Here is a 12,257-nt window from a genome sequence, read left to right as displayed (position 1 = left end):
AAGGAGAGAGGAAACCAGACTGGATCATAGCAGTGTCTTTAGATACTTTGATAATTTGTGTAAGACACTTAAATGCTGTGAAGACGATCTCAGTCAAGGAGATGATGTCAGTTTATCTAGATGATAGATAATCACTTCTCAAGATTTCCAACCTACTTCTGCAGATTTAAGAAGCTAGGTCCTCAGCTGGTATAAATTGGTATTGCTCCACTGAAGTCAATGGCCCCACATCAGCTGAGGATCTGGCCTAAGAACTGAACAGACCTAAATCATATCTGACTTCCAACCCTTCGGAAGCTTGCTCAGCATGGCTAACAAAGGAAGTGTGAGGCATAGCTGCAGATTGCTGACTGCTGTGAAGACACGAACACAGAGGGGTGCAAAAAGCTATCGAAATGATTTTTAAGAAGCCATGATGTGCTCGACAAAGAACAGGATCCCTCCTCCATGGAACTTACAGGCATTACAGGGTATAATACAGTTAAATACCGTTAAACACAGTATGAAGAATGGCTACGAAGGTGAACGCAGAGTAGCTGTGTCAACACTGAAGATGGAAAGTTCAGCAGAATAGATGGTTTCCAGAAGCTCCAGAGGCTTGGAAAAACTTGGGAAAGCTTTCATCTAGGAAAGAAATGAACATGATGTTTTTGTTTGGTTTTATGGTCGTTTAACTTGTTTTATATTCAATATTCCTGATCCCATTCTGCCTTCTCTGATTTGAAACTGGAATGAGGCTTGGTGCAGAGCTGTGAGTAAAGTAACTGACCACTAGATGTCACTGTTTCTGCATACAAATTGGAGCATATACTTGATATTGAAAGGACAGTCTTGCCTGATACATTTTTTTTTTTGTATTCATGTGCTCCCTTTTCCTAAAGGGTTCAGATACTGAAATAAAAAGTCACTTTTCTTTTTAAGCAACCCAAACCTAGAGAGAGTGGTTAAAGATTTCCCCCCTTTGGATCCAAGATTCCTGTGAATATGGGCTTAATTGTGGGTCTATCTCTGGTCACATCTTGGTGCCAGTGGCAATGCCATAAAGAATGTTTGAATGGTTCCTTTTCTATTTTTTGCACGAGAACTGTAGCAGCTCATGGTTATTTACTGTCACCTTTTACTTTGCATTTTGACACTAGATTCCAGAGATGCCATTTTGTGCTGTTAAAATCTTTGCCACCAGAATGGATTCACATTGTGCTATCTTCAGTACTTCATTAGTAACAATAAGCTGCAGAATAACCCAGAATGGAGTGAGTGTTTTGCATTTTCCAAGTGTGTTATGAACATTATACGATTACTATTTATTATAACAGTTGAATTTTGATAGCATTTGGTGGTCCCAGTCAAAGATCGGGGCTCTGCAGCACCAGGCGCTGTACACACATATATCAAAACGATTGATTGTGCCCCAAAGAGTTTCCAATCAAAGTCACATTGCCTCTGTGAAATAGGTAGGGAAATATTACTAACCTCCATTTACACATGAAGAAACTAGGAAAAAGAAAGATCACATCTGGAATTTTCAAAGGAGCCAACTCCCTTAGGAAATCCAAATTGAAATGACTTGTCCAAAAGTCAGATAAAGAGTCAATGGAGGAACTATAGGATTAGAACTCAGGAATTCCTTGCTCCTAGCCCCATGCCCTTCTCACTGGACAACATAATCTTTGCTAGTCAAGAGCTCAGCAGCTGCAGAATTTATGTGGTTTACTGGCAAGAACAATCATATTGACCTGATAGAAGAACTCTGAAGCTGGCCGCGTGCCTCGCTGCCAAGGCAGACAGTCTCACAGTAGCTTTGCTTGAGCTAACGGGCTAAAGATAGCAACGTGGATGTTGTGACACAGGCAGCAGTTCAGATGAGCCACCTGAGCTCAGACCTATGGAGTCAGGAAGCTAGCCCAGGCTGCAATGTCCACCCTGCCATTTTTAGTGCATTAGTTTGAGGAGAGCTAGCGTGAGTCTGTCTATCCAAGCTGGGAGGCATGCTCCTAGCTGCAGTGTAGACGTAGCTTCATTAAATTAAGGTCTAATCCAGCAAGCCTTCTTTTTATTGGTTTAACTAGGAGTTGCATGTATTAAAGTCATGTAGGTCTGGGCTCTGTACAAACTCTGCACTGTTATATAGCAATAATTTTCCAGACAGCAAAGTCCAGCCACTTCTGGGCTGAACTGAGCAATTGCTTAACATGGCACAGCAATACTACGCAGTGGTTTAGGACAGGAAGTAAAGAATAACTGTGGTGATGTGAATTACTATGAAGATGATTTAGGACTTGTCAACATGACACTGTAGTCTGGACTATGGGGATGTGAACTCTAGAGCATGCTAATATGTTGTACTCTAACTTCCCTGAGTAGACCCTGCTGGTGCAAACTCAAAGGTACACTAATTTGTTTTGATGTAGCCAACAGGTCTGTGTTGGTATACATGTTGGCATACTAGGTAGCTTTTAGTTCACATCTGCAGAGCCAGCATGAGGCAGTTAGAGTGCACTACAATTCACACCCCCATAGTCCAGACTGTGGCATTGGGTAAACAAATCCTGAGATAGCACTAGACTACTGATTGTCAAACTTGCCATTCTGTGACCTCGTATTACAAGGGAAAAGGGTTTCAGGACCTTTGTTCTTTATTTTTGGCACCTCCTTCCATTTAGCCATAAAAAATGAGGGTGATCATGGTCCTACCGGCCCTGGTCATGACCCCAAAGTTCAGATCTAATATGTCTCTTTGGACTAGTGCTAGACAAAATTCATAACCATTAAATTATTCAATTAATGTTGATTTTTTAGTTTGTTTGTAGAAGGGCTGTGAGCAGATTGTGATTTCCTCAAATCCTTTGGCTACTTGAAATTATTCTCCTTTCGTGAGTATTTGCACTAGGAATACTTACTTGCTAGAGTCAAGTCTCACTGAAAGCCAGTTAGTCAGTTAGTTGCTTAGATTCACTTAAAATTCCATCCTAGAACATCTGTGAAAAGCAAATGCAAAAGAGGCATGAACACAGCCGAAGCACATGCATTTAAAAATTGAGACTAGTGTTCATGGAAAGGAGTTTTTCAGAATTTGCAGCTCTGAAATGGTTCAAAGCCTGTGGAGTAGAGATTATTCTGAATGCAGAGTTCTGCTGTTCTCTGGTAAATTACGTATGTAATAATAACATCAATTGGTATTTAGGTTGGTGGAATGTACTTACATGAGTGGGAATCTATCTAAGATATTGGGGACAGGGGGGCTTATCCTTTAATGACCAAAAGGGATCAGGAGTGGACTTTGGTTTTAAGTCTCATCCTAAAGAAGCATCCATAAATTTGGAAGGTTATCTGAATTCATTAAGGTATAGAAAAAGGGCTAGAAAATCTTGTGAGAACAGCGTGTCTTGAGTTGATGGATACATGGTCAGAAATGGTGAGAGCTCTGCAGAGGTTTAAGTCTGTTTTCAGGTCCAGGAGGTGAAGATGTACACAAACATGATAAAAACAGGAGTACTTGTGGTACCTTAGAGACTAACAAATGTATTTGAGCATAAGCTTTCGTGGGCTACAGTCCACTTCATCAGATGCATAGAATGGAACATATAAGAAGAATGTATATATATACATACAGAGAAGATGCCATACCAGCTCTAAGAGGCTAATTAATTAAGAAGAAAAAACAAGCAACCAATCAAAATAACTAAAGGTTAATTAAGGTTTGAATTAAGGTAAATTATCTTATTTTATCAAATGGTTTTGCCAGTAACTAGTCTTGATCCAGCATCAAGCCAAGAGTATGCAGGTCTAGTGATGGCCCAAGCCTCAAGCTTGTCTGAACTGCCCAGGGTTTTAAATCAATTTATTATAGAAAGGGGGGACAGTGGCAATGGTCAGGTTCAATCTTTTCCAACTTTGGGGGTGGTAGGATCCAAAGCTTCACTGGTGCCTATCTCCTTCAGTACACATGGAACAGGATATCCCACATGATCTCTGTCAAAGCCCAATGGGATGACTTCAGGACAGAGGTCTAGACACAGGATAGAGATAATCAGGGGTAGGTCGTTGCCTGGGTTTGAATTTTGCAGAATAAAGAGCACTTCTTGCCCAGTTACATAGAATGCGCAGCACCCCCCAAACCATAGCACTGCTCCGATTTCTTCACTGGAGTGACTCTGAGATGCACTTGTAAAAACGAGATCAGAAAAAGGTCTACAGCTTGTGGCCAATCAGATGCGTAGCACCTGTGCTTTACAGACACCATGCCTGGCCCAAGGCAACTGGGATGTTTAATCAGGTGAAATGCAATATGATACAAAGATCACAGAAGTAGAGCCCAGGACTATATTCTACCATATAATCTCAAAATCCTGAAAACATGCATGTGAGTAGCCCCATAATCAATAGGACTACTCAGGTAAGTAATACTCACATATTTGAGTGTTTGCAGGATCGGAGCTTGTGTTGGTCATTACAATTATTCAGCCCATTTCTTATGACAAGTATTTTAATGAGGCAGTATTGCCCAGTAGTTAACTCAGAGGATTGTATTTGCTTCCTGGTGTGATGGCAGCCCTCTTGGCCAACATCAGAAATGGAACCAAGGGCCCCAGAAACTGAAAATGGGAAGATCTACATATTCAGCTAAAGAGTCTAACACTGTAATGGACACATATCCTCTGTGCATCAGCTACAGAGGAGGATGTCTAATATAAACTGATCAGCAGGTTATGCTGGGTTTGCCACTGATTGGCTGTGTGATCACGGGAAGTCACTTAAACTCTCTAGCCCAGATCCACAAAGGCATTTAGGGTCCTAACTTCAACTGATTTCACTGGATGTTAGAAGCCTAAATACCTTTGCGGATCTGGGCCTCCATGTCTGTCTTTAAAACGCTTGGCTACCTCATAAGGGTGTGAGATTTAATTTATTATTCATATGTTTAAATGGAACACACTATATCTGTGTATAATTTTATAATTCATTATTATTGTTGCTCATGAGAACCAAAGCAAGATGGAAAGTAAATCATTCTGTATGAGCCATTGGAATGGAAAATGATGTGAATGATGTAGATTTATAATAACCTAGTGACTGTTTGGGCTTTTGTTCTCTGGGGACAGAATGCTTTGTGTGCCCTCCCACCCCAAGAATCTAGCAGCATATAGCACCTAAACAGATATTAAAAATCCCTGTAGGTAAGAGGACAAAGAGCTGGCATTAGGCAGTGGTACCAGGAATGTGACGGGTATGTTTAATATTCAGGGCCAGATTTCAGTTGGTGTAAACTGACTGCAGTGGATTGTCACCTATTTACACCAACTGAGGACCTGGCCTGGAGATCTGTGTGCACATTTTGAAACGGTTGCACCATTCGTTACTACACTATGCCATCAGTTTTTGCAGCATGATCCCCTAACTGTGCTACACACACACACACACACACACACACGCATGCTCACACAAATCAGAGCTGAAGTTTGCTAACTTCCTGTAGAAAAAGCGGAATGTTAAAATACAAAGGCCTTGTTATCATACAAGATTTGCAGTTACTTAACCCACTTTGGCTAATCGGCCAAAAAAAAAAAATAGTGCTGTATCACAATCGAATCTGTGGTAATTGTGTGAATATGGCAGTTGTGCAGCTGTTTTTATACTAACATATCTGCCGTGGTAATATTTGTAATGCTCTGTGTTCGGGGTGGGGAATGTCCTGTGGATGTGAACCTTCTCTGAATGACAATACCCCGTGGGGAGCTGGGCAGATCCATGGGGAAGGGCCTTGGAAAGAAGGAATCCTCCCCCCCAGGCTATAGAGCAACAGCAGAAGTGTCCCCTGGAGGCAACCACTGCCCAACCTGTGATGTAGCCTCCACGGCCTGTGAAATGTTCCCACCAGAGTGGCATCAAATAGGAGGTTCTGTATAGCAGCAGATCCACTGGCCCCACCTCAGCTGTGTCCCACGCCCACCTGCCCCTTGTGCACTGGCATGCAGGGATTACCGACTGAGCTCTTTTCAGTGCAAGCAGTGCACCATCAACAGAACATCCCCCCCCCACCCCTCCACGCTTCTGCTGCCACAAGGCCCTTTGCGGGCACGCTGGGAATCAGCCCTTCACAGTGTTGCAAGGAGGGGAAGGATGTAACAAGATCTAGTGTAGCCCTAAGCAAAAAATAGTGTAGCCCCAAGAAAAACAGAGGAGGGCCAAATTCAGTGACACTGAGGTAAAACCAGAGTAACACTAGTGATTTCAGTGGAATTACTTCAGCTCACACCAGCATAGCTGAAAGTAGGTATTAAAACAGAGAATCTTGTAATAGCAGTTAGGCATCTTGCACAACACTGAGTAACCCACTGTATACTTCTTTATGGGAGAAAGGAGCTTGGTCTGGGACCGGCAGTGTTTCTGGCATAGGGAGATGGTTTCCAAGCCTGTGAGTAGCTGGGAGAGCACACGGGAAGGCTTTTTTTCTGGCAGAGGATCTGATCAAGGGTCTGGAAAAAAACTACCAGTCAGTAAAACAGAAAGACTAACATGAGAGCAGCAGCAAAAAAGGTTTAGTTCTCAATTTATAGGTGCTGTGGCACACACATGAACAGCCTGAAGCTCTTGTTATCTGTAGGGAATGGAACACTCTATCAAAACAGGGTCTGTCTGTTTCTGTAGTCATGGAAGAATACTAGTATGATAAATTTATAGGTCCAATGGAAGACCCTTTAATTTACTGGGAAATGACAAGGCGTCTGTGGCCAACTTGTGTAAAATTTACTCCTTTATACCTGGGTTACATACCATTGAATATTTACTCTGAGTCTGAGGATATATTTACCATTCATGCAGCATCACAACCGATCAAAGAACCCTACTCAGAGTAGGATGTGTTGGGTGCCTCACTCTTCTAAACATGAAACTGCACTGACTTAAAAAAAAATCCTTTAAAATGTTATGTTCGCAAAGCAAGAAGTTCCTGGAAGCACACTGACATGTAGTTAGGGTTAAATAAGGACAGATTGCTGCACAGAAAACAAACTCTGGGTATCAGATGACACTCTCCTTTGTCCATATATGGACCGGCCACATGGTCAAGAAATAGACTGACAGAGAATTGCTCATAGAAATCTATTCTATGCTGTGCTATAATACTGTGCTCTTCTGTACAGTACTCTGATATATTTGCTATTCTACATCATACGTACTATTTTATGCTATAACTCTAGTGTTTTTATGAAGCATCTCTCAAATGTATCGAGGCACAGTAGAGGAAAAACCTCAAACAACGCAGCAGTAAAACATCACTGATTTCAAAGGAACTAGATCAATGTTTCAAGCCTGATCTGGAATTTAGAAACCGACTTGCTTAGGGCCCACTCCTACAAGATCTTAAGCACATGAGTAATTCTACCCGTGCCGTAGTCCCAGGGAATTCAATGGGCCTGCTCAGGACCTATGGCAGGACTGGGCCTAAGACGAATCCACAAATGGAAGCCATCTCTTGATTGAGTTCTGGTAAGATGCAACAAAATGGCAGCTAATGAAAGTATCACACCCCACCCCAGGCATTCACTGAGCAGATCTTGGGCCCCATTCCACAGGCACAACCCAGCTGCACACAATGCAAGTCAGGCTGCACATACACAAAGCTGGCTTACAACTCCCCTGATTCTATTGCTGCCCAGTCCCTCTGCAACATGTTAGAGCAACTGGCTGCTAGCAGAGGCTGCTCAGGAAAATCTGCTGCCCTAGATAAAACTTCAGCATGCCACTGCTCTGCAAGGGTGCCGGAAGGACTGCAAAGTGTGTGTTTGTGGGGGTGGCAGGGTGGAGGGATTTGAGGGGTGCTGCAACCTCGTGTGCCAGGTTGCAACACCACCCAGAAGTCTACTCCCTCAGGAATCAGCCACCCGAGGCGGCTGCCTAGTTTGCCTATAGCTAGAGTGGCCACTGGCTGCTAGCAACCCTCAAGGAACAGAAAACACAGCTGGGTATTAGGAGCTGCTTCCTCCCTTTTTAGCTAAACCCTCAACACTCAAGAGGAAAAAGAGCCTCTAGGCAGCTATGCACCACCAGAGGCTCATCTGGGCTAGGGTGATCCTTCCGGAGCTGGTTACACTGACTCAGGCCGGATTGTGCTGGCAGTGTAGTATATAGTGGCTGCACTGCATTAGAGAAGCTGGCCAACGGCGTTACGTGATTGAGGGAGGTGTGATCTAGTGACCTAAGCACAAGACTCAGAGTGAGGGCCTCCAGCATCCCAGCTGAGATTCTGCCTCTCCCAAGTCCATCAACTGCTCTGCTTCACTTTCCCTATCTTTAAGTGCTGATAATAATCCTCACTTGCCTGCTTCCCATGAATGCTATGAGGCTTCTTTGGGTAAAATTAATAAAGCCCGAAAAGGCTTTGTTCATCTTTGTCATTTTATAGCTCAAAATGGGGAGGAGAGAGACTTTTGGGGTTCATGCACTAAGCTGAGGTTTAGGAATTCTGGGCTCTGCTCCCAGCTCTGCCACAGACTTCCTGTGTGACCCAGGACAAGTCACTTAACTTCTCTCTGCCCCAGTTTCCCATGTGTGAAATGAAGATGATAATCCTTCCTTGTTCACTTGGACTTGGGCCAGGGACTCTCTCTTACTGTACAGTGCACAACACAATGGAGCCTTGATCTTCAATAACGCCCCATGTGCAACCATAATAAAAATTAAAATAACCCAGCCAAAGGCACTGTTGGAAAAAGCAGGAACCTCATTTTCTTGTTAGTACAGAAGTTGCCAACTGGTTGAAAAAGGGTAGTAAAACTACTGTCTGGTCTGGATTAAAGCATAGCTACTATCCAACCCCAGCTCCCAGAGTCGTGTGATGAGATCAGAATCTCAGCTCTCATGAAAAAAATATTATAGTCCTGGTGGATGCAAAGAAAAGCTTGAAAATGTGATTTGAGTACAACAGATGTCTGCCTGAATCTGCAGACAGTCTGAAACAATAGCTCCAAGAGGTGTGAACTGTCCCATTCATCTTAACTCCGAAACCTGCCACTGCTCCAAGAAGGGGTGGGGTCATGGGACAGCATGGGAGGAGTGTTAGGGCCACAGCTTGCCATAATGCAGACCTGTTGATCATAAATTTGCATTGGCCTTACAATTTCCACAATCAAAACTCTGGTCTTACACCCAGCAACCCACATAAAAGCAAAATACAAATTAAGAAATAAAGCCCAATAGATTTTTTTTTAACTCTTCCAAGTTACAGAACACAAGTCAATATTTTAACATGGACTGGATCTGAACTGAAGTTGGAGTAGTCCAGCTGCAGAAACAGAGCTATTCATGCATGCTTTCTCATTGGAGTAATTCATTTTCAAACCCTGACTGTTTTAGAGCCTTTCAGCAAGACAGGAAGTTTTGCTAACATCAAATCTATAGCCCTGGAGGGAATTTTGGGGGGTTAATATTTGATATTTAGGAGAAGTTCCAAGGCAGGAACAAAACTTTTTTCTTTTTTTTTTTTCCCTACCTTTTTACTATTGGGTGCTTTAGAGCTGCCCAGGGACAGAGAGAAAAATGTCTTTATTTTACATAGTACAGCTGCTGCAGTGCTGGAGAAAAGTATTTAAAATATTAAAATGGCTTCTGGGCTGAAAACGTTTCGTAGGCAGTGTTTGAAGGTACTGAGCTTGTTGCAACATGAATAGCTACAAAAACAGAGTTGGAGGCTGAAATCCCACAGGTGGACAAGAAGCCAATTTTTTTGGGCTGAGAAAGTACTGTTTAAATGTCTCTATGTAGCTACAAGAAATACTCTGTCTACCGTATCTATGACTCCTCTTTATTTCAGTGTTCCTCTTGCTCCTCACACTCTATCTGCTTGGGTTAGGGAGTAGCTCCCTGCTCTGTTGGTTCTGCTGATGCGGGGAGGATATCCAGGGGCATAAGGGGACTGCTTACACCTCCTAACTCTCCTGGGTGGGCACATAGCAGGGATCACTCCTGAGGCCAATGGGAGCAGAAGCAGGCCCATCATCTTTAGTTCTCAAACTTTTGCTAGTAGTGAAAGGCCCAGTCATGCAAGGGGAATGAAGTTCATGGCAGTTGAGGATGGTCGGCTGTGTGCAGATGGTGCTCAGCATCTCTCAGGATTGAACCCTAACAGGATATTTTGCAGCCTGGGTGCAGTTTGGACAAGAGTGTCACTGTGAAGGGGGCTAGGGTAGAGCAAGAACCCGGACTCTGCTGGCCACCACATTAGTGAGAGGAACAAATAACCAGTCTGTGGATGTTTTTGGACTAACTTGCTTAGAGGGGAAGATCCTTCCTACCCCCAGACGTTGGTTTATGCCCTGAAGCATGAGGGTTTATGTCTCTCATTAACAAATAATAAAATAAATAATTTAATGTAACTGTGGATGTTCTCCTTTCCCATGTAATTATCGAATACTTTTAAAAATCCTTCTCAGCTCTTGGCTTCAGTGGTGTTTTGTGGCAATGAGTTCCACAGGCTAATTTGGCATTGTGTAAAGAAGAAAGCCTTTCCCTCCATCAGCGTAAAGTGCTTTGCCTTTCAGTTGTGTTGAATATGCTTTTGTTCATTAATTATGGGAGAGAGTGTGGCTTAGTGGATAGACCACTAGGCAGGGACTCAGGAAACCTGGGTTCTGTTCCTAGCTCTGTCACAGGTTTGCAGGATGACCTTGGGCAAGTTGCCTCACCACTCCTGCCTCAGTTTCCCCATCTGTAAAGTGGAGATATTACCTCCATTGCTATATGCTTTGAGCTCTGTGGATGGAAAGTACTAAGAACTAGGTATTAATTAATTAGTATTAATTGTAAGGATGTGTAAATAGGAGCACTTAGCCTATTGTCATTATACCATTTATTAATTTGCATATATCTATCAAATCTCCTTTTATGTGTCTCCATGCTAAACCAAACAGCTAAACCAATCTCTCTTCGTACAGACCTCTTTCCATGCATCATTTTCGTAGCCTTCTCTCAATCCCTTCCACTTATGTGATGTTATTTTTGAGATCAAATTGAACACTGAACTCCAGGGGAGAACATAGGACAGATACAAACCCCACACTGAACCCCCAACACCCACTGCTACTTGGAATTTTCTCTCCAAAATAAAATAAAGGAAGCTGCTGCTCCTTGAGGGAATATTTTATGTTCTGAATAAACAACAAGGAAACAAAACTGAGCCTGGAGCTCAGCCGTTCTTTTGTAGAAGTTCCCATTTATCTCTTCAGTGTGTCACAGACACACACAAAACATTTCTGTGGGACACTGGAAGTGCAATTGCACTGAAATATCTGGCTAATGACCAGAATGTGAGAAACTCTTTAAAGGCACGATGAGCCAAATTCTTCAGTCCTTGCTCAGTCAAAACTCCCACAACTATTGATTTACGCCATCTGAGGAATTAGGCCCCTCTGGTTTATCCACTGTCTTAGTCTCTGGATCCTTCTCCTTTTGGCCTGATTACTGTTTGTCTACAGTACATAAGAAAGATTTATTTTAATTAGTAAAATTAATACAGTAGAAATGCAATATTAGGAACCTCCAGCTATATGTGCTCTTTGGCTTTACATGTGTTTAGCCTCATGTGGGCTGATGAAAGAGATGATGCTATCTAGTAACTCTCATTACCAGGTTAATACAGCTCATCTGTAGCATGTGTTGACATCAGGTCTCTTTCAATGCCTGAGGCATTTTCAAGGCTTACCCAATGTTTGCTTACTACGGTATAAAACCATCCCTGCTGAGTTTTATTTAATTTTTGTTAAAAGGCCACTTTCCTCTTAAATTGGGTGGGTTATTTGCAATCAGAATTAGGGGGATGCTGCTTTGAAAAGACCGCAACAGGACCAATGAGATGTGGGAGATTTCCTCCAAGAGAAAACCGTCCTGTTTGCATGTCTGTCTGCTTCAGCCTTTGGAGTGAGATGCAAACTTTACACCTAGCTCTGAAGCAGGAGTTTGAACCCTGTAAGATCAGGGTGGGGAAAGATCTGGGGTGGAGAATTTCAATGCCAGCTCCCAGTTGTCAGGCTACATCCTCCAGCTGGTAATGGAAATCTCCGCCTGAGTTTTGTTTTTTTTGTTTAGTCTGTTATAGAGATGGGTCGCCTGTGGGATCCGGGTCTGGGATTTAAATCTGGGAACCTATGAAGTTGTGGGTTGTTTGGATCTGCAAGTTCATGTCAAACCCATCTCTTCTTACAAGTAAAGTTTAAGCAAATCATTCCCTATACCACTGCATTGCCAGGCAACATGTGATTTAG

Source organism: Chelonoidis abingdonii, chromosome 13 (assembly GCF_003597395.2).
Source record: "Chelonoidis abingdonii isolate Lonesome George chromosome 13, CheloAbing_2.0, whole genome shotgun sequence".
In the NCBI taxonomy this organism is placed as follows: Eukaryota; Metazoa; Chordata; order Testudines; family Testudinidae; genus Chelonoidis; species Chelonoidis abingdonii.
The sequence above is the reverse complement of the archived record's forward strand: the minus strand, read 5'-3'. Positions refer to the sequence as shown.